This window comes from Pleurodeles waltl, chromosome 6, assembly GCF_031143425.1.
Source record: "Pleurodeles waltl isolate 20211129_DDA chromosome 6, aPleWal1.hap1.20221129, whole genome shotgun sequence".
In the NCBI taxonomy this organism is placed as follows: domain Eukaryota; kingdom Metazoa; phylum Chordata; class Amphibia; order Caudata; family Salamandridae; genus Pleurodeles; species Pleurodeles waltl.
The window spans coordinates 481,984,984-482,009,326 of NC_090445.1; positions in this window are offsets into that span (position 1 = coordinate 481,984,984).

Here is a 24,343-nt window from a genome sequence, read left to right on the forward strand (position 1 = left end):
TTTATTTTTGTGTAAGGGGCTGTAAGAGGTGCCAGGGGCCCTGTAGGGGATAGTCAGTTATGAAGTCTCAGAGGAGACCTCTATTTATCTATCTGGTTGGGCATATGTGGGTGTTGGGAGTTGTCCATGTGTAGGTCAGGTGCTATGTTCCAGTCTTCCTTGAGTACTATTTCTGTGCACAGGCATTAGAGTAAGATTCTGGAGATACCCCAGAAGGTGTCTCTCTTGTCTGCAACAGGGCAGTATATTGAACCTACGAGGAGGGTGTGATAATGGATAGTCACTTTTATGAAAGTATAGTGACCTAGGGGGTCGCCCCATACTTTGTGTCTTGAGCGGAAGGCCTTGTTATATGAGGATTGCTACCCCTCCTTTCCATGGGGGGTTGGCAGAAGTCTGTGAGTGGTCTGGTAGTTTCTGCTTGTGAGCAGGGGATACTCTCCCAACCCAGTCACCGAGTAACTTTGAGCTTTCTGCAACAGACAGGTGTGTTTCCTGTAGCAGTCAACATAGAGACGTAGGGTATGAAGATACAAAAGTATTTTCTTCCATTTGATAAAGTGTGTAATGCCATTGACACTCGGTGAGTCCCCTTGGTGTTGAGGTCACATGCATTGACTGTCTGGGGTGTCGAGGTCTGAAGGTGGTATGGGGAGGTGGTGGAGAGGGTGAGTGAAATGTGTACTGGTCAGTGAGTGCAGTAGGTCAGCAGACAAATGCTCAAGCACATCCGCAGCATCCGCAGAGGTGTCAAATTTTAAATGAGTGGAGTTTGGGCCTATTAGAGACTGACCAGATCCCGGGAGGGAGGAGAGGGGAGGGAAACAGCGTGTCACCAGATATGAATGTGTCTCCTCATTTTGCAATGGGGTAGTGGGCCTTCTACCTGTGTCAAAAGCACCCCCAGAGGGGAGTGATCTCAAAGCACATTTTGTACCAATGTGTGCTTCTCTGAGAAGTCATTTTGTCAGAGTTCAGCTCCAGATGGCGCATTACAGTCAGAAGTGTAAGTGAATCTAATTCACAAGATTGGAGCAGAGATCTTTGACCAAGTGTGTGAGAGGACAAAGAGTACATGGTTTAACTAGTCAGCATCAACGCAGCATTATGTGGGCTGGTGGGTGATTAAAGGCAATGTGGTTTCCTATTTGGTACTGTCAATGTGGATGGTGATTTGATCTTCTCAAAAAGGAGTTTATTAATGTGTTTAATTTGTCAGCTGACTACACAATATGTGTATCCAAGAAAGAACTGACTCAGGGTTTAATTGTATTATAGTTAGTCTTTTAAAAGGTGGCCTTGGTTGCAGTGATGAGGGATCTTAATTCAGTGTTTTGAATTTTTGAGTCATGAGCGGTTATTATGAACCTTAATCTAGTCACTTGTGTCTCTGGAGTGACAAATCTTCTGATTTAATTAAGTCCTATGACAAGGAAAAATTTAAACTAGAAGGACTCACAGTTATTGGTAATTAGTTGCATAATCCCGGAAAAGTGTAACATGTACATTGCAAAGCAGAGGACAGCTAACAGGCACATTCAGCAGGCATTGGTAGAAAAATGGGAGGATTCTCTTTCTGCAGTCTCAATCATATGAGGTTGAAGTTTCTATTGGCTTGCTGACCACCATAATTACTAAGAGACTGAGCATGCAAGGAGTGGTATCCTGGCCATGTGTTCCATGCAGCCACAAGACTCGTCAAAGACCTGGGAATATTTGACAGATCCCTTTAACAAAATGTAAACACCATTGGCTATGACTTTAAGCCTTTTTCACCTTCAACATCGTCTGCATCATCTGCAGACAGTTGCACTCACCAACTCATGAAATGAGTCTGACAAGACAAAGAATTCTGGCACAGAACATCATACTAACAGCATGATATCCTCAGACTTTAAATCAGATATTTCAAGAATGAAAAGGACAAACCACGGGACAAAATCATCTCACAAGTCCAGTAGGTGCTTCACATCAGGAAGCAGTTGAAGATTCACTTCTTCAATGAAAACCTAGTGAACAAATAAAAGCAATTTTTACTCCACCCATATTGATACCAACTAAAGATACCCCCTACCTGTCAGCAAGTTTCACTTGCCTTCTATTTCTAACACCTTTGGAGTTGCACAGAACCCATTTGCTCTAAAGCTAAGTTTATGATATACAGCTAATTATGTTCATGCTGTGCCTGCATTCTCAGGATAGTGATTATGGGAACTGAGAGTCTCTCCTTGGGAAGAGTGATACTCTATGTGTGTGGGATGCTTGGCTTCGAATCATCCGAGTGTACATATTTACTTCAGGATGTCGCAACAGGCTGTTATGTTATTAATATTTCAGTCCTTAAAAGTAACTTTTCCTCCTATTTTTAAAAGGTCAACCATGAACACAGCCAATACTTACTGATGTATGATCATGTTTGAACCCTCAACTTTCCTCCATTGTGTAAAAGCCTCGTAGAGGAGTGCATGATGAAGAGCATGGTAAAGTAAGCTATACATTATTAAACATTGGAGCAAATATAGATCCATGTTGTGTCATATGAAGGGATCTTTTCACAGTGAGAATGCTATTATTTTGTATTGGTATCCTATACTGACAGTCGCCACAGACTTAATGCTCTGAGATTTACATGCTGTTATTGTGCGCACAAGTTTGCAAAATATATGTGGGATACTATCCGGTCTGTATTCTGCCATTAATTATGGGGAAGGTTAACCTTCTAGCCCAGTACTCATAAACATTTGTACAACAAAGCCAGCTGCTCCTTGATAGCAAAATGGCAGGTTTAATTGGTGTCAGACACAGTGGTGACTGGTGGCTTGTATTTACAGTGGGTGGGGTGGCAAAATATGGGTGGTAATATAGTAAAATTTTAAAAATATCACTTACCTTAATGGCATGCTGCACGGCGTCCTCCTCATCCCTCCTCGAAGCTCCACAGCAAGACCCAGGAAACTGCACTAGCCAATCCTGGCACTGCTCTCATTCTGTTCTGTTAAACATCATGAGAGAAGCATTGGAGAGAGTGGCCCTTTTCAGCACTCTTAAGAGCACTGGAGACCTGCACTTTCTGTAACTCACTTGGGTTAGAGAAGTTTAAAATGTGCATGTTTGGCTGGCTGTTGCAAGAAGACCTGTCAAAGGAACATGCACACTTTAAACTAAAGTGTGGAGCTCCCTGCTGCTACCTGTACACTTCTGACTGCCATGGCCTTAGCCTCAGGTGGATGACTTCCTGTCCAGCATCATCTGGCCCAAATTCTCGTCACTCACCTAGATGCCCTGAGTGAAGCCTTTTTGGAAGCAGAAATCTTGCAAGCTGCAGACGACATTCCATACAATAAAGCAGCGGCACCAGATCGTTACCTTGTGAAATTCTATAAACTCAATAAGCCCAGAATAGTACCTCTTTTGTGCAAATTATTCAACAATATACTGGAAGGTACACCACCACTCCCAGAACTGAACACTACCAGAATTACTCTACTTTCAAAACTTGGCAAGGACCCCCTGGAATGTGCCAGTTTTAGGCTGATCTAACTGATGTCAAACTGTTGCCCAAGATTCTAGCAAACTGACTTAAACTCGTTGTCTCCTTGCTGATCCACCAGGACCAAGTGGGGTTCATTCCACACTGCACCTTAGCATCCTATCTTTGTGCACTGGCACATATACAGTACTGTGGCAGGTGAGGGATGACAAGGATAAGAAGGTAGCGCTCTCCCTAGAAACAAAGAAGGCATTTGAAAGAGTGGAGTGGCCCTACCTTTTCTGGATCCTCACCTGGATTGCCTCGGATCACAATTTCCTGACTGGAGTACAATGGCTTTATTGATCACCCAGAGTGATGGTGGGGTACAATGGACACCTGTCGAGGAATTTTGAGATCTCACAGGGAACATGACAAGGCTTTCCCTGTTGCTATTCATCCTTACCCTTGAACCATTCGCGAACATGCTGATAGCGCAGACATCCATACGATAGTGAGCAAAAAAAAGCTTTTTGCTTATGCGGATGATATCCTTCTCACACTGTTCAACCCATGCCACTCTATTCCCTCTCTTGTCCAAGCAATCTCTCAGTTGTCCCAGTTTTCTGGACACAGAATTAATTGGGATAAATGTGATTCCCTTACTCTCACACGATACATGATCATGGCAATGATCCCAGGACATTCCTTTACATTTCATTTATCTGGAGTTTATTTCACGAGTACATCGTAGAGAAGACCCCAACCACCAACACTCTCAACTGTCACCTGCCTTCTCTCTAAGTTCTCTCCCAGTTCTCACTCCCACATTCTTCTCTAGAACCCAGAAGAGGTTCCAGAACACATATCACTAGACACCACACCTACCTGCCCTATATATCTGGGAATAAACATCACTTCTGGACTCAGTAATATGATGGAAGATAACCTGAACCCATTGCTAGCCTCCATAAAGTTGAATATCACCCAACAGAACTCTCTGAACATCTCGCTATGGGGCAGAGTCCAAACCCTTAGAAGGAATGTCATGCCCAGCCTGATTTTTTTTGTTTTTTACATGGTACCTCTTTATTTCCCAACACAGACTTGACTACGCTATTTAAAAAACGAATTATGGGCAGGGAGGAAACCAGTTCTAATTATGTCTCCCCCATGTGGAGCATTACTTATTAGCTGCCCACCTAGCACAAATACGAGATATGATACACACTTCTCTGGGCACTCCACTGTGATATGCATGGAAAGATCTTTGTGGCAGGATGCTGGACCTCTGTTCCCTCGCTAAACTAGCAAATGGAACAGGTCACCAGGTCAAGGCTGAACAAGAACAAATACAGACATTCTACTGAAATAGTGTAGTCTGAATTGATTTCCTTCTACCTTGTATGTTCATAAGGAAACAGCTGAGCTGCACACCTTGATGCACATGCTGTATGTCAGACACCCCTAATCTTATGTCAAAAATTCCAATTTCTGGTAAGATATAGTTTATAAGGACTGCCACTTGACTGCTTGTCAGGAAAGGTTTTTTGCCCAAATTATCTCATGAGATTCTGCCAGAGACGGTCTCACTTACTGCTAGCACACTTCAAACTTTTCATGGGCTACATCACTCCTGAAGCCAATAAAGCTGAGTCCCAGAAGCAGACTGCAATTTGTTTGCCATTTGCAGGGAACACTGTCTTCAAACCTCCACTGATAAAGACAGCCTTTGGTGTCAACAAGGTGTGCAGTGTGTCTCTTCTCCCTAAGAAACACTAGGCTGCACGTTGCTCTGCCTTCCATACTCTGTTAGTGTAACAAATAGAAATAGATGTTAGGGTGTTAGGTTTTAACCATGTTATGCCTCTTTTTCAGTAACGCATTGAGTAGTGTTCTGCTGGGCTATAATAATATGTCTTTCACATTCATTGTTGGTGCATTGAACCAAGTTCACCTGTGTCACCAGTGGCTGGGAAAGCACATCTTGTAGACCCTCACTAAAGTTGAAGCTTGTGCAACAGTTCCACCAATTCGATAGTTAGCACAATAGTATATGCCTGGAGAAGGGTACACTTATTGCGAGGGGAAAGTCCTGTTGTGCACAAAGTGACTCCCATGTGGGGAAACAGCTCAATCTGCATTGGAGGTATAGACCGTAATTGGAAAAGACTGAGAGACAAAGACATCTCAATTTTAGACCACATGCTCACTGCTAGCCACCTCAAAATGTTTGCAGAGGCACATACCTAGTATCAATTGGAACAGACGAGCTTCTGGAGCTTTTAAAGACTAATCCATTGCCTGTGGGCATCATGCACTACCTTGTTAATGATCCCAGACTCCACTTTGCTTCATTATTTGCAAACATGGGGCTCATGCTAGGGGGCGGTATCAGTGAAATCCAACATTTTCACTAAACAGGTGCACTCAATCTCGGTTCTTGACAACTGAAGGAATGGTGGGTTTCATGACTCCATTTAGAGTATGCACAGAGGATTGGGAAGAACTCCAGGTGGGACACGTTAAGAAATTGAGGGAGTCATACTTGGGACTAAGTTATTACAAAATCTTACACAGGTGGCATAGGTCCCTGAAATGCTTACAGGACATTTGGATCATAGCAGCAGCAGAGTGCTGAAGGTGGTCCAACCATGGCAGCGACATCATGCACATTTTAATGGAACCTCCTACCATAGACAGGTATTGTTAAGATTTCGGGGAAGCAATATGTAATAACCTAGGCATTTGTAAACACTTGACTAGTCAGATAGCGCTTCTACATAATGATGTACCCTACCCAGAGATCACCAACTAATACAAACAATGGTTCAACACAACGCTGGCAGAACCCAAACTATGGGCCTGAATACGACCTTGGCGGATGGGATACTCCATTACAAATGTAACTGGTATCCCGCCTGCCATTTTACAAGTTCCATAGGATATAATAGAACTTGTAATACAGCAGGCGGGATATCTGTCACGTTTCTGACAGAGTATTCCCTCCGCCAAGGTTGTAATGAGGCCCAATGTCTCCGCAGGCTACAGAGATCCCCCCTCCCTCCAACTGCGCACTCATGCACCAAACAATGCACAACCCAGTGACATATGAACATATCATATACTGGATGAATGATAAGATGGAGAAATTCAACAGGATACGGGGAACTTCACTGACACATGGCGACACTTAAGCCCCAGACCTCTGTGGACCTCTGCATCACTCAATCACCCTGCAATAAATTGTCACCACTGAGGGCACACCTAACCTTAAATGATCATACCATTTTAATCCTCCCCCTTATCCACCCGACCCCTCACCATAGAGAGGCGAGCCCTCTTCACGTTGAGCTCATCATTTGTATCTGGAAAGATTTTGACTACCAGATGGTGGAACTCTCAATTAAATGTCTTAGTGTGGAGCTCTGTCAGTTTTTACTGAGTAGGAATCTACAGCATGATATATGTATCTAAAACTTGAACCACAATAAGGCTTGTCAAACAAAAAAAAGTTTAAGCAGGATGATGGTGATGTCATCATATTTCTTTAGCCCTCGATGATACATGCTGCGCTGTGTAGGATGCACTTCAGGGGTGTCACTGGGGTGTTGTGAGGCCATGGAGGAGGAGTTTACCACCATCCAGATGAAAGCGTACAAGAGCTTGAACAGCAGTGTTGAAGTTGTTTCTGTAAGAAAATGTTCACTTGTTTTTTGGATGTGAGGGCTTTTCCCAAGTCATTTTTGTTTTATTGGCAGTGTGTTCATTGATTGTGAGGTTGGTGTCCAGGGTGAATCCAACTGACTTGGAATGAAGTGAAGGTTGGGATTCAAAACCATCAAGGTTCATGTCATAGAGCCAGGTTAGTACTGTTTCTGTTTTGTAAATCTTGGCATATAACAGGTTTTCTGCCATGGTTGTCTTGAGTGTTAGGTAGTCACTGGACTTCCACGTCTGGACAGGCAGTGTTTGAGGCACTGGATGTCTGAAGCAGAGGAGAATTTCAAGTAGAGTTGTCCTTTATCAACATATTGGTGAATCTTGGTGCTGTTATTTGTCAGCAGAACACCAAGTGGCTCCATGTTGGAACTGTACATAAACTTCCTTTTCAATGCTCTTGGCAATGAATTGTAGATGAGTAATGGATCAGTAGTTGGTGAGATCTTCAGGGTCTAGCGTAGGTTTCTTTATGAATGGAAAGATACAGCTTGTCTTGAGACCTTGTGGGAAGCTGCCTAGAATGACGGATACATTTACTATGGTGAATAGAGGTGAGACAGCATACCCAAAGAGAGCTTTAATGAAGGACAAGGGTAAGACATCACCTTCCTAAGAGGTAACTTAGAGAGAGTTCAGTATGTCAGCATGATCTACAAGAGATGGGGCTTTGCTGACTGACCATTACAGAATACTATGGGAAGGGGTGGGTGAAAGATGTGAAGCAGGCTCAGTGTTGTCAACGTGTTGTTGGATCTTTTGTATTTTTGTTCACTTAAGAAGAGGCTCCTTGCATTGTATTTCATTGTGGAATGAGGAATAGGTGAGTCTGTCAGGGGGTTGAAATAGTGCTTGATTGTCTTGGAAAGCAGACTGCTTCGGTTGGCTTCATTGACGGTGTTGGCATAGTACTTTACTGTGAGTGATGTGATGAGCTGTTTTTGTATTGCACGGAGGGACCCTATATTATGATGTCATCAGGAGTCTGTTTTTTCCATTTTTTTTCTTGTCAGTGGATGAATCTTTATTCTCGTTCAAGGTCTTTAGAGTGCCTGTGTGCTGAAGGCTTTAACTCGCACTTGTTTATTTCAACAGGGCCATGGATACTCACATAAGTTCCCCCCAAAAATTGCTGAAGTTTCTCAGAAGGGTCTTGCTGTCAGGTGTGGGGATTATAGGGTAGGAGATGAATTCAAGCATTAGGTTTTCTATTGAGAAGTCTTTGAGGGATTTGAAGGTTTAGTCTTTTGTTTTTTGTTGACAATGAATAGATGGTAGTGTGCTGTGAAAGGCTATAGGGATGGCAAAGTGGCCACAGGAATGGATTGATGTTTTAGTTAAGGCGAGAAGACAAGATCCAGGATGTTGCCTTTGTAGTGTGTTGGCTGTGGGACATACTGTACCACTTTGTAAGATATTGGGTTATCAGTCGAGGGGGTGGAATCCCCACCCAGACAACAAGCACAATCATTGTTAGGGTGAACCACAAAAGTTGCTAAATTAACGTGTGCTTAATCCTCTGGTGGCTTGGCACAAAGCAGTTAGGCTTAATTTAAATGCAAAGTGTACATTATTTTTACAGGACATTAACAGTAATAAAATGAAAACAAAAGAAAAATCCAAAACCAATTAAAAATAATAGAGCAAAATATATTTTTCCAGTCAATAGACCCAGAGTTACAAATGTAAACATTTTTTAGTGCAAAATAGTGTCTAAAAGATCAACGTGTCAACTGTGGGTATCTGATCGTTCAGGACTGGGGCAAAGTCAAAAGTTAATGTTGACCACGATGGAGCACGGACCAGATAAATATGTGGATTGAACCTACTCTCAGCTTACCTTTAGACCTAGAAGAAATTTTGAAGAACAATTCCTGAGAATGTAAAGTTCAGCGGGGCAAGGCAGCAGATTATGTCCAAGGAAGAGTTGTTATCACCGGGGAGCCACTGGACGAGGACTCGATAACACCACTGACGATGGCAGGAAAAAGCTGCAAGCAGAAAAAGCTGGATTTCATGGTTGAGCAGGATGTTGTTGCCAATGGGAAGCCAATCACATTCGAGCCTGGTGACAATTTTTACCTTTGGACTTAGACAACATTTTGAAAATTGAAAACCTTTAGCGGGATCAAGCTACAGGCTGTAGCCAAAGAGGGCACTACAAGGCCAGATACTGTTGCTGAGGGGTCCCACTCAACAGGATTTGCTGCTGCAGAAGAATGTAGTGGAAGTTACCACAAAGTCATGCTGACCGGCAGATAGGCTGGCAGATAGGTCCTTGTCTTCCGTCGATTCTCAAGGAATTTTCAGTGAACATTTTACTAAGTCTCAACTTTTTGGGGTAGGCAGGAGTAGCATCTCTAACACCACTTCTAAGGGCCCAGGGCCTAGGGGCTGGAGTTGGGTGGTAAGGACATACTCCAGAAGAGGCCAAGTGCAAGGTTCAAGCTCCTTGTAACTTGTTATGTCCCTGTAGCTCATACAGCAGACTAGTTAACTAGCCCTTGGAGTCACTTCTGGTGGTCCTGGGTTCAAGGAGATAGTCCAGTTCTCTTCCAAGCAACAGGCCACTCCTTTGGAACCAGCAGGGATTTTCTCTGGTATCAGCTGGGAAGTCTTTTGAAAGTCTTCCATAGGACCAGGAGTGTACTGAAGTGGTTTTATGAGGGTCCAATATTTATACCTGGTGCCATCTTTTGAGGTGGGGGCACATCCTGTGCTACCCCACATATGGATGTTGAAAGATCTTACCTTCCGCTGCCAAGGCCTCAAAAAGTCTGGAGTGACAAAAGGCTGGTGCCAGGGTCTTTCTATGTGCCGGAGGCAAGATCTTTAAAGTGTAAGTGGGGCAGGGTACAGATCTGCTCCCAGCAATCCTGGCAAGATGGCCAATTCTACCTACACCAGTCTTCCTTGCCTCACTGTTAGGCAGGAATACACAAACACCAACAACAGAGCCATTCACAGTCATGTAACCCAGGACACTGGCAGCATGCACCAAATGGTTAGGGCAGGACAATGCCAACTTTCTATAAGTGGCATTTTCAGAATCATTACTTATTTCCACTTTTACCATTAAAAAGGAATTTAAACTATAATTAATTTGAGTTCAACCATGATATTTCTACTTGCTACCAATCAAGTGTTAGCACATATTATATATAATAAGGTAACTCAATGTTATCCAAATGGAGAGATAGGCTTTACAATAGTGAAAAATGAATTTAAGAGTTTTTGACTATCAGAACATGTAAAACTTAAACCAACGTGTCCAACTTTTTAAAAAGGTGAGCAGGTAGGTAAAAATATTTCTTATTGTTTAGACATATATGTATAAAACTATAAATGAACATTACCAGCCACCCCATAGACAGATATATAATCATTAAAACAACCTATTTATGTCCCCCATGTCTATCCATATTTTAGAAGATATACTGCATTTCCACCAATTAACAGTTTGATACTTCCCCTCCTCCACAGAGTCAACACAGGGTTTGGTCAGCATTAACCTATACTAATCTGTTACAATAATTCTAATACAAACTTGTTTTTAAGGATGTTGCTAATGCACAAGCCACATCTGAAAACTCCATATTTGTGAGAAGTGTCAGTGCCACATTGCGATGGCAAATATTATAGTTTTAAAAAAGTGGTTTTAAAATCAAACATTGAGAACTATGAAAATCCAAACAATCTAATAATAGATTAAAAATTGCACTCTGTAACCGACAGGTACAGTTGTTATCAAAATCAAATAGTGCATTGAACTTAGGTTTTAGATATCAATGCCAACTGAAATTTTAATAACAGCATTCTCATCTGGGGGTTCTGGATAGCAGATATATAGGGATACATTCGTACATTATCCCTGGACTCTAACATGTAGCTTTCTGGGAGTTTTCTTGCAACGTGATAGAGATCTGGTGCTCTAAGTTCTGTCTTACAGGCATCTCTCCCTTAGATAGATGAGAAGCCTCCATTACTTTAAATTTTCCCACCGTCAGTGTTGCGACGATTTTGAGGGTACCACCTCCACCATATTGTCACCTAGCATCCTCTTATATGCTTTTGCCATTTTCCTAAAGGCAATTATTGTTGTTTTTTAGCTTTTAGTTTAATAGCCACAGAAAACAAATTAAACCTTTCCAGCTTCTTCTGGAGACCCACTTGTGTCGGGACAGTAAAATAACTTTAGAGTACAATTTAATTTGGACATCAAGCAAACGTATTAAACAATACTTTCTTGGGTCATCCAACTAATTTTTCTTGTGGATAAGCTTATTTATTGAACCCTTCCAGATAAGTGAAAATATAACCATCCTTGTTTCAGAAATAAACACTTTAGAGAAAAATATGAGCCCACCACCGAGGGTTAGATTTAATAACAATAGTGAGTAAATTATCCGGGCCAGCAACCTTAGTTAATTTTAAGGAGGCTATCAATTTCACTGAGGAGACTTTCAAGAAAAATACTAATATGTCCTCCCCGGATTGGCCCACCTTCCTTTTTTAATTACCCCTCTAGTCTTATTGATATTATTTAGGAATGTGACCCAAACATTCTCCGGCACCACACACCTTGGAGGTTCCTTTAACTTACTACATACACTCTAGACTAAGGGCCATATGTATAAAAATATGCAATTTTGCATTTCCTAAATAGAGACTTCATAGAAATCGCTACTTAGGAAATGCTAACTGCTATGTACAAAGATACTAATTTCCTAATAGTGATTCCTAAAATGTAGGAATTGCTTTTAGGAAATCACAAATAGAAAATCGCATGACGATTGCGACAATGGGCCGATTTTGCATTTCCCAAATAGCGATTTCCTATTAGGAAATTTCTGTTTGGGGCATGCAAAATCAAGGATGGCTATGGATAAAACACCCTCCTTGGTGCACATGTAGAGCAAAGATATGTCCAAGGGACATGAGCGTGCTCTATTGCACTTAAAAAAAAAGCATCATGGGGTGCTTTTTTAATTGAACGTGGTTACCATTGAGTTGATGTTGATGGTAATTACACTTCCCAAATGCCCAATTTACATTTTGAAAATGCTTTGTACATCTGAATAGGAATCACAGATACGTAATCCCTATATGCGATTACTTAATGGGACATCAGAAAAGTCAATTTTACATTTCCTAATGGCCCAAATGTAAAACGGCTTTGTGCATCTGGCCCTAATTTCCTATATTTTTGCATATGTTTAGCCTGAAGTGCTTGTATCATCAAATCCCACTTTGCCTCATAATAGACATGTTTCCTCCTTCTAATCAGGGTTTAATATTATTTTTTCATGGCACCGTACCTTTCTTTTTTCCTACAGCCCTCCGGGCAATCCTGAGATTTTTTAAACACAATGTAGCCTGACCTATTCTTCTTTAGGGCCTACCTTAGGGGTGACCTATTTGTACTTATTAGAAAGGCTTAGGCCTGGCAAAAGGTTAACTCTCCTAGGTTGAAATGTCAGTTTAAAACTGCACTACAGGCTGCAGTGGCAGGTCTGAGACAAGTTTTAAAGTACTACTTTAGTGGGTGGCAGAATGGGTGCTGCAGACCCACCAGTAGCCTTTCATTTACAGTCTGTCGGTACTATATGGTAACATATAATAGACATATATTAGGCACTTAAAATGAAATTGAATGTGTCAACCAGGTGTAGGCCAATTTTACCAGGTTTTAGGGAGAGAGACACAAGCACGTTAGTACTGGTTAGCAATGTAAAGCGACAGAGTCCTAATGCAAAAACAAATTCAGAAAACAGGAGTGATGAAGGCAAAATAATTGGGAGAAGACCAATAGAAGGATGTCAGGTCTAGCACATGGTGAGTGTTTTGATAAAGTTATAGAGGGTGTCTCTTGTTTTTTTTTTTATGTGTGTTATCTGGGAGGTTGAAGTCATCCAAGAGACTCATGTGGGCATGTCAAATGGTTGCAGAGGTGAAGAGATCTGAGAATTCATCAGTGAAGTCCCTGTTCTGCCCAGGAGGTCTATGGATGAGCTGGAATGTGGTGATCTTAGTTGTATAAAGTGGGAAATTGCATGCCAGCTGCACCATGGAGTTGAGTGTTACTTACTTGGCTAGGTTGCAGGATCAGGAGGACTTATGATGACAATGCGGTCTTGTGTTGTTAATTGAATTAAAATAAATTTCAGCCCCTCCCTTGAATATGAAGATATATGTATGTATCTAAAAGTTCAACCAAGAAGACTCACTTAGCTTCTATTTATAGGAAGCGAACCCAGACCAACAATGACAGCAAAAAGATCATCATCCTGTATTTGGGAGGGGAGCTCTTTGCCTGCACAATCCCACCCAAGATCAATCAATCAATCAATCACTCAACAAATGTATTAAGCACGCTACTCACCCGGTAGGGTCTCAAGGCGCTTTGCGGGGTGAAGGAGTAAATAAGGGGGGATGCCGATTTACTGTTCAAAAAGCCATGTCTTGAGGTGTTTTCGGAAGTTCAGGAGGTCCTGGGTCTTGCGTAGGTTGGTGGGGAGGGAGTTCCAGGTCTTGGAGGCAAGGTAGGAGAAGGATCTACTTCCGAAGGTGGTGCGAAGGATGCGGGGGACTGTGGTGAGGGTGAGGTCAGACGATCAGAGGAGACGAGTGGGTGTGTGGAAGTTCACTCTTCCGTTGAGGTAGACTGGTCCAGTGTTGTGGAGGGATTTGTGGGCATGGATGAGGATCTTGAAAGTGATCCTTTTGCTGATGGGTAGCCAGTGAAGGAGTCTGAGGTGGGCGGAGATGTGTTTGTGGCATGGGAGGTTCAGGATGAGCCGTAAGCTGCTTTCTGGATCCGCTGGAGTTTCTGTTGGAGCTTGATTGTGGTACCAGCATAGAGGGCGTTTCCATAGTCTAGTCTGCTGCTGATGAGTGCATGGGTGACGGTTTTCCTGGTTTCTGTGAGGATCCATTTGAAGGTCTTACGCAGCATGTGTAGGGTGTTGAAACAGGAGGAAGTTATAGAGTTGATTTGCTGGGTCATGGAGAGAGAGGAGTCTAAGATGAGGGTGAGATTGCGTGCATAGGTGGAGGATGTTGGGAATGGTCCTAGGGCGGTGGGTCACCAGGAGTCATCCCATACTGTCCTGTTGGGGCCGAAGATGATGATTTCGGTTTTGTTGGAGTTGAGTTCGAGGTGGCTTGCTGTCATCCATTTGGCGGTGGCGAGGAGTCCGGCGTGGAGGTTTTTCTTGGCGGTGGTGGGGTTCCTGGTGAGGGAGATGACGAGCTGGGTGTCGTCTGCGTAGGATATGATGGCGATTCCATGGGGGCGGAGGATGTTGGCGAGTGGGGACATGTAAATGTTGAAGAGGGTAGGGCTGAGGGAGGACCCTTGGGGGACCCCGCAGATGATCTTGGTTCCTGGGGACTGGAAGGGAGGGAGGCAAACTTTCTGCATTCTTTCGGCGAGGATGGAGGCAAGCCAGTCCAGGGCCTTGTGTTGGATTCCTGCGTCGAAGAGGCGTGTTCGGAGGAATTGGTGACAGACAGTGTCGAAGGCTGCAGAGAGGTCCAGGAGGATGAGTGCGACGGTCTCGCCCTTGTCCACTCTGGTTCTGATGTCATCAATGCAGGAGATGAGGGTGGTGTCAGTGCTGTGGTGCTTGCAGAATCCAGACTGGGAGGTGTTGAGTGCATTGTTTTCCTCTAGGAAGTGAGACAAGATGATTCCTTTGATCAAGCACAGGCCTTACCCAACTCCACCAAACAACTGCCTTTTATATTTACTTTGTCACATATCCTTCTCCCAGTCTCCCTGTCACATATCCTTCTCCCTGTCTCCTTGTGTAAAGTTCAACAAAAGTTCCTTGTCACAAAAATAGCCATCTTTGTAAATAATCAACCACCCTGCTAATATGTTACAAGTGTAAGCAACATGTTCTTGCCACATCCATAGGTTCCTTCATACAACATCTCCTGCCCTTCTAATACATTATATGGTTAGAGTTGAAGCAGCATGCTAACATGTTCTTCTCACATACACAATCCTTCTCTACTATCACACAAATCTTCCGTCCTTGCCCAAATCCACAATTTAGTGGGGTTTATTTACTCAGCTTTGACATTGTCTCTATAACCTTGGTCATGTGTATAATCAATCAATTCAATATACAGGCCACCTTCATTCTTGTATGTTCAGTTGACATGACGAATGCTATAGCCTGTGGGAAGAAGGATGTCTACAGTGTCCAAATAGTTTGAGGTGATTTACGTTTCTGTGGTAAAGAGGGCATTAAGATTGTGAAAAGTGATGAGCTTTGTGATATCTGGTGCTTGAAGTACTATAAAGCAAGCTTTAATGAACATTAGTTGGATTGTGAGTTCTGTTGTTTGAAGGTGTATGGTAGCAAGTGAGATATGTACAAGGTTGGTACGATGTGATCTGGAACTGGTATTTGTGTGTCTGGATCACCTAGAGTTGGCTGTGGTTTTGGTTATTGGTGGTAAGAGGTAGTGGCTGAGGCACATGATTTTCGAATATATCTTGTAAGTTTCAGTGGAATGGGGGTTCTGGCCCAAGGCCCAAAAAGGTGATACACTTGTTTTTGTCTTCCCTTTGCTAGGGTCTCCCACACAGTGGCTCAAGTTGACTGAAATAGGGACAAGGGAGGAAGTGTTGTCACTTCCTGTGCAGCTGGATGATAAGAAATCCAGCATTGTCTCTTCCTGTGCAGTTGGAAGATTTGACACAAAGTCCTTTTGGATGGCTTCTTTTTAAATATGGTGTTGGCCGGAAAGCACTGATGTCATGTCCTGTGCATATGGATGAAGTGAAATCCACCAATGTCACTTTCTGTGGAGCTTGGTGATGAAAAATCCGGTGATGTCACTTCCTGTGCAGAATGATGAGGGAATGTGAAGTCCTCTTGCTAGGTTTTGTCTTTTTAAACATAACTTTGGCAGTGAACCAGTTATGTCACTTCGTGTGCTGATGGATGATGGAACATGAAGTCCTTTTAACTGTTTTCTTCTTTTCAAAGACCATTTTGGCTGGAGATTTCACTCCATCACTTGTCAACGTTCAGTAGAGGAATCATTGAGAAAGCAGTCTCCACTGAAATACCACAACAGATCAACAAGTTTACCGTCATGCAAAACTAACAAGGCAGCTGTGAATTACACAATAGAACCAAGACTGCAACCATTAAGGTACTCGATAACACCCTCCAAATCTTCGACAAGAATAATACCTGCCTCTGGGTCCTACCAACATCCCCACAACCTTTGGTACTTGACCACTAAGTACTGATATATACCCTAGAAACATGCATATAATCAAGGCACAAGTCGAGGCTACACACAGGTAGATGTCGTCTACCCACTAGTTTCACAGAGTGGGCTCAGCCTACTCTGCCAAGGAGTTGGACCCCACAGAAATATGCTGGACTCATTCTGGTGTAATTCTCAGACACTGGGACACATTCAGCAGCAACATGCAGACAAGAGGGCTTTGTTATGTTAACAAAGTCCAGTTGGGCCAAAACAAAGTCCTAATTTAAGGGGCCATCAGGCCTCTTTTTGTTCAGAGTTCCTGGATGGGAGCAATCTGAAAACTCATACCAGTAAATGCAGTGGAGGGGAAACAAAGGCACACAGTTTGATATCACTTCACAAGTACTTGAGAGGCATGTTTTGACTTTTTGTCAGTCCCCCACTTACCCATTTCCTTAAGATAAAAATCTGTCATCAGTGAATTAAATTATATGCTTTGTTGCAGGAGTCATATCAGCCATCTATGCTATTTTGTTTCAAAACTGGGCTAGATAAAACACAAATCTCTCCAGCAAACACATTAACCTCCAGAGTTATCTTACCATTATCATTCCCTTAGGTTTACCAGGCACACAAAGATCTCAACAGCAGGTGCCTTAACCCCATAAGATATTTTAAAATGCATACTTTGCAACCAATTAAGTAGAACAGATTCAATGCAGCATTTCTTCCAGCTGCCAATATTTTTGGGAAAGGGTCTTAAAAAATAAATGTGTAAGGTGAGACTCAGCTTTTGCATTGCAATTGCGTCCGTTTTTTTGGCACAACCCTGATGCAAAATCTAATTTGTTAAATTTTGTAATGAGCTCAAATGTACACATAATAGATCTGCTAAACATATGTGCGGTCTTAAGATCTGATGTCACTTTTTGTGAGGTCATCTGTTGTGATGCCACTTCCTGTGATGTCACTTGAGATGTCACGTACCAAGATGTCAAGCAGTGTGATGTCACATTCCAGGATGTCACTTACATACTGCCTAACTTTGTTAGTCCACTCACTTCTATTTGTTAGGACTTGTGCTCTGCACGTAAATTTCCTCAAATAGTCCAATCATGATTTGTCTCTTACTTCTTCAACTGCCAAATACTTGCTCACATGACAGTTGCAAGATCCCAGAAACTCTCTGTCTCATGTGAAACACCCAAGGATTCCATACCTTCCATCATCATTTTCAACCTTTATGTTGAAGCTCTTGGAACTCTACACTTGACAGCAAAATCAGCCTCTATCAATACTCTGATACACATAATTCTACCTGAAAGTCCTATCAGCTAATGAAATAGAACAACTCTAAACCACGTCAATCTCATAAAGAATCGGATGTCAAGCGCCTACCAAAAGCTGAAACTAAGCATGATCACATTACTCCGACTTTCCAACAGAACCATACAACTAAATATTCAAGCCTGACTATCCAAACCAAAACAGAGCGCCTTAAACTCCCAGCAGACAGCCAGCACATGCTCACTTAGATTCATCTACAATGCAGATCTTCTACTTCAAAGAACTAGCTTACAAGAAATCGAAGGCATCATGGTTTCATCTGTCGCCCAAGAAAAAAGGGAAACCATACATACCAGAATTGGCTTCAAAATAACTGTCAGAAAGGAGTCCTCTCTCAACAGGTTACAGGCTACATTCAGGGGCATAGCTGTCATTGGTGCAGCAGGTGTAGTGGCATCGGGGCCCAATGAACCCTGATTATTTCTATATTTAATAAATCAAAAGGCAGCCAGGGGTGCATTCGCGTACTTGAGCTAGGGCCCATAACACACTGGCTATGTTTCTGGCTACATTATGCTCAGTGACTTCCAGGACCTCCCATTAACCCACCTGGAAAAGATTCTAGGGGTCTACCTGCTAAAGCAAATCTTATTAAAAACCTGAAGATGGACTACAATAGGACCAACTACTACAGCACTTGTTAATCAAAGCTCGCCTTCCTCTCCAACGATGTTGAGCCTTCATTTTGACAACGAGCCTCTTCATGCTGTCATTAGATCTAATGAGCATATACCATGCTGCAGAGCAACAGAAGCACCGCTTCGGCAAAGCAAGTCTTTGCGACCCGTTCAGATACTTTATGCAGTGTACCTCATTTTTTGTAGTAACTCCCCAAATTTTGCGGTGGTATGAGTGGAGTATAATGGAAAGAACATGATGTTTTATGCCCTATTTTGAAGCAAACTTTTGCATCACTGCACAACATAACCACACCAATCTCAAGAGAGAAACCGTCTTTTCGTAGCATTACTTCTAATGAAACTGACAACTTGCGAGTAAATACAAGAAACACTGTTAAAGCTTACGCCGCCATTCCGTTCGTGCTTTTTTATTTTTATTGTGCTGCAAATGTAATAAAATATCTCACCCGTACACAATAGCAACATCCTAAGCCTGGGATCAGATCAACAATTCTCCAAGCTCTGTGGTTGATCAAAGGGGAAATTCTGGCAGCAGCGTTACCTACCTGCTCGCATCAGTTCGATACTTTTATGGTAGAAAAATGTTTCACGGGGGAGCCTTGTGTGGCTTGGGAAATTTGATTTAATGAAAAAGAAATCTGAGTTTGATATAAAATCTCCATTGACTCATTCATTGTTTCACCTTGTCATCCCTGAAGATAATCTTTTAAACAATGTTTATACCACAATTTCAATTTAGAACAAATATCCGAAAATAATGCGTGGAGGTAAATTATGGTAAAGAATCTCGAAATCCTTAAAGATGTATTAGTGCATTTGGTGCATCGAAACACAGCACGGTTGGGAATGTATTTACCTTCGCTATTGGTTTATAACCATGCTTCTATTAATAAGCTATTGTATACATTAAAGAAGTACCCTTATGGCCCAACTGGCATGTGAGTGTTTTCTTGAAACCCACTGCAGTATTGCAGAAGGGGTGCAGGCATGTGTATGTCCCCTATTCAACATAGATCATGCAAGCATTTTCTACCTGTTCAGTTTCAGGAGGCTATTCCCTCATTAGGATGGATGACTCCATGCAAACGAAGCAACCTTTCCATCTATAACATATCGCTGATGTAGGCATAGGAGCAAACAAGCTCTCAAGAGGCACATTCACTGTGCACAGAACATAAGTGGCACACATTTTGTGCGCCCAGGAGTCAAAGAGGTCCTATGGTTGTCTAGAATGTGCCCTCTGAGGCAGGGGATTCGCACCCCGCCTGTAGGGGGATCAGTGATCTATCCTCAGTGTTAGACTGTCAGACTGTCAGGTTTCAGTGAAAGATTGAGTGAGAGCTGGAAACCAGTGCTCCGTATTCCACTGCTGCTGTGCTGCTTACAGTGCCAGTGTCTATTTAACAATTTAAATACTCAACTGGGGGCAGCACAATATGTATACACATTGTGCCCAGTCCCAACCAATCTCCACAGGGCATACCAAATGAGGGGGGGGGGAGCAACTGTCTCAGCTCAGAACTGTGTACTGTATTTATTTAATATGGCCTCAAATGTGGGTACACATAAAATGTGCCAGGGATGGTTAATTTGTGGACTGTTTCAATCCACAAATGCCACTGGTGTAGAAGGTGAAATGAGGCACAGATGTATATCCTATTCTTTGGACTCATGGATTAATGAATGAGAGAGCAGTGAGTGAATGTGCAGATAATTAATGGATTAGCGCATAGATGGATGAATATGTGAATGCATGGATTCATGATTTGATAAGCAGATGTGTGGCTGGATGGGTTTATTTTTGCAGTTTTGTGTAGCACAAACTTGGCTGAAAGGCATCAGAGCACTTCACATAAGCTTGCATTACACAAGGTAAGATTTATCTTCTTTTTTTAGGCACAGGGGATTAAGGGGTTTGCCCAGAATTGCATGATGTTGCGTAGATGCTGGAATTCGGGCCTGGTTGCCCAGTTCCAAATTCAGCAGCTTGGGCTTACTTTGTGTGAGGCTTGACAGCATCCCCCCAATATGTTGCCTACCTCCTCCATTTTTCTGACTGGTAGTATGACTCTGTGCACTTAACCACTGCTAACAGGTGCTAAAATGTTTTTGCTCTTTCACCCAAACATGGTAACATTGGGTATCCCCTAGTGGCATATTTAATGTACTTACAAGTCCCTAGTAAAGTGGTACTACACACACCCAGGGCCGGTAAGTTAAAGGCTAGTTGTGGGCCAGCAGCATTGATTGTGCCACCAACTTAGGCTGCCCTTTAACCATGTTTCAGGTGTGCCATAGCAGTCTCTGTGTTCAGTTTTACACTGCCATGTCAACCTGACAAAATAACCCTTTTGCCAGGCCCAAACCTTCCCTTTATTATATGTAAGCCCCCTAAAGTTAGGCCCTGGTCAATCCAGAGGGAAGGATACAATGCAGTTAAAAGGCAGGATATGGACTTTTAAGTTTTACATGTCCTGGTAGTGAAAAAGTCCCAAAGTTGTTTTCCACTACAGCAAGGCCTATCTCTCCCATAGGAAAATATTAGGTTTACCTTGTTACATCTTATAAGTGTAATTCACAATCTGGAAGAGATACACTTTTCAAGTCTGGGGTCTCTGGAATCACAATTTAAAATAACAACTTCTGGTGAATTCAGATTTTAAATGGCAATTCTGAAAATGCCACTTTTAGAAAGTTGCCATTTTCTGACTTTAAACATTTGGTGCCTGCTGGGATGGGTGACAGCTGGGCTTTGTGTATTCTGTCTGGACAGCCACACACAATAGGAGCTTATATGTGACTTAATGGGCCATCCTGGGAGGGTGGGAGGGAGGAGCTGGGCACAGCCTCACTTTCACTTGAATACACACACAAAGGGTTGCATAACTTGTTGTAGTGAATCAAGAGCCGGGGCAGGAGGGGAAGGACCTCTGTGCACTTCAAAGACCTGTCTTTGTAGTCTCCCCCACTTCGAAGGCCCAACTGGGTATAAGTACTGGACCTCTGACACCACCAATTCACTACATTTCTGAACCTGTGAAGACTCTGCCAGGGAGAAGAACTGCTGTGCTGTTGAAGTACTGAAAATCTGCTGGACTGCTGCTTTGCTGGACCCCTGCCTTGCTGTGCTGCGTTGCTGCCTGTTACTACCCTGTCTGGGTGAGAAGGACTGAACCTGTATCACTTGAAGCCAAAGTGACTTCAATGGCTAGCTGGCTGGCCTCCTGATCTGAAGACTCAGGGACATAAAAGACTTTCAACCATCCTGCTCCTCCACCTGAACTTTGCCATCTGTAAGTCCGTCCAGCCATGTGGTGCCTAAGGTGTTTGCTCCAGCGGAGATGACACATCCTCTGCTGCGAGAGCAGAACCAATGCATCACTGCTGCTGTGTGGATCAGAACTGGCACATCACCCCTTCTGCGTGAATTGGAACCAATGCAGCAGACTTGCGTTGCTCTATCTTGTGACCAGAGCATCGCTTTCGGAACCACCACTGCGCTTTCCCCATTGCCAGCTCCTCGCACCAATATTGATGCAGCCTCAATGAACAACACTCTAGCTCTGCATCTCATCCCTTGCGCTCACTGGAACCGATGAATCACCTCAGCTGTCCAATGAATCCCTGACACCAGCCTTTGCATTGCAAGCTTCGTCATTGGGATCCTTGATGATGATGCAATAGGACCTCACTCAGCATCAACACCACATCTCTGAACCAATGCATCATCTCAGTTGCACAAGACATCTGTGTTTCAGACCCACACAACACCCCAGTCAATAAACAACACAATTTCTAACAATTTGTAAAAACAAATAAGTGCATTGGCCCAAAGGTTTTCGCAATAGCACATAACCAGCACTGCTAAATGCCAGGTTTGCCAAATAATAGGCTACATAGATTTGAGTCCTCCTCCCCCTGCTTCATTTTTCCATGAAACCTAGGCTTCTTGCATCTTTATCATACTCTTGTAGCTTCTTTTCTAACCCTGTTGTTTGGGATTTATTTTTAGCAATGCAAAGTACATTCTAGTCTCCCAAATGTGAGCGCAAGTGCCTACCACCTGAAACGAAATGCACAAATTATGCTGTGGCTGAGTGAATGAGTCAATGTGAAAGAGTGGCAGCAGACAGATTATATCAGTCTTCATGCCTTAGGGTCTATGACTGCAGTAGTGATAATGTTAAGAAAATAATTAACTGTATTATGCCAGTCCAAGAATTATACCGGGGATGGGCACCATTGCACTAATCTTGAATGGAGATTCAGATTTCCACTCGGAAATCTTAAATGTCAGGTGTGACCTGCCTTAGCGCTAGGAAGTCTCCAAGACCACATTTGAATTTAATACAACATGGCATGGTGTGTGAGGTGTTCTAACCACTGATCATAGCCAGAGTCCAAGTGCCACCTTTCTCTTCTTTCTACATTCTGTTTTACTGTACTTGGTCCACGATTCTTAAAATATAGTTCTGCCTTCCCCCAGCATGTTTTCTGTATTGTGTTGTTAATCTTGCCAGATTCTGTGTTTGTCAGATTCGAATCCTGACTCTTGTTTATGAATTCTATCATTCCTACTCCATTGCATTTGTCCTTCCTTTTGCCCTGTGTGCACTAAGGCCCCTGCGACCCCTCCGAATCCCCAGCCAATATTTTACAGTGGATGTCCTAGTACCCTCCCACGGCACACACAGCATCGCTAACATTGGGGAATGCAGAGGAAGATCCAAGGCCCCCCAGCCAGCTCCCTAACCAGCACCCATCCATGGTGAGGCAGGAGCCGGCTTGTCACTTTACTGCTCCGAGGCCTGAGCAGCTTTTTTCTCTGTTCCCGCCAGACAGGAGTAAAGATGTGTTCCCTGTCCGGGAGAGTTATAGTTACTTTAGCACATGTGTCACAGTTACTTGAGATAACTGTAACTGGTGAATTTCAGTGGTGTTCGTTTAAAATGGTATGTTTTAACTAAGATTTTCACTTAACTCTAATTTTCCTTTAACCTTTGTTGTTTCAGTACATTTCTAAGTTTTTTTAATAAGTAGTACAATACATTCCTTACTAAAGTAACAATTTAACCTTTGTGTTTTTTCATTGGATATATGGCTTTAGAAAAATAGCAAACTCACAGAACTTACTTTTTCTGGGACTTCAACCTCAAAATAATTTTGTGGACACAATCAAAATTACCGATGGTATGTTTTGCAAAGGATACTAATTTCAGTAACATGACCACAATAGGTGCCATTTTGCACATCTCTCAATCAGACTACTACCGATTGAAAAATACTTCTTGATTTTTACTTCTGGTGGCAATCTCTGAGTCTTGATGGCTTCATTTTAAATTAATAAATGTGTCACCTGTTTCTCCCATCGACTCTACTTGTTCTGAAATTTCTGTGCAGTGCACATACAGGCCAGCTTGCAAGTCCGCTACAGTGTGCACGTTCATATAGCATCATGAAGTCCTGAAGCCTCTGCTTTAAATGAGCCATCAATGAGTGCTGTTTTTTCTTATTTTTCGCCTTGAGCCAAATCAATCTCCGTTACCAAAGAGAATATCAGTTAGGGTGATTGCCTGGCAAAGAGACAATTTCTGGGTAATGACTACAAATTCAGGTCAAAAAGTAAAAATACAGGGCAAGAATTCACAAAATAAAACAATTTTACGGACACTTAAAAGGGGTCAAGCATTGATATACAATTAAGTAGATGGCTGATAAAAATCATTTGTAAATCTGCTTGTTTAAAAGTTAAAAAACTAGCAAACATGCACAATAAGCAAAGTTGAACAGTTGGGGACAGTTGTTGCAGAATTATGGCCCATAATAAGTTGTTGCCTCGACAGCTTGCAAAGCAGGGGCAATTAAACTGTAGTTGCTAAATAGGTATTGAAGTTTCAGATAACTAATAAGTTTAAAAACGTTAGCCGCT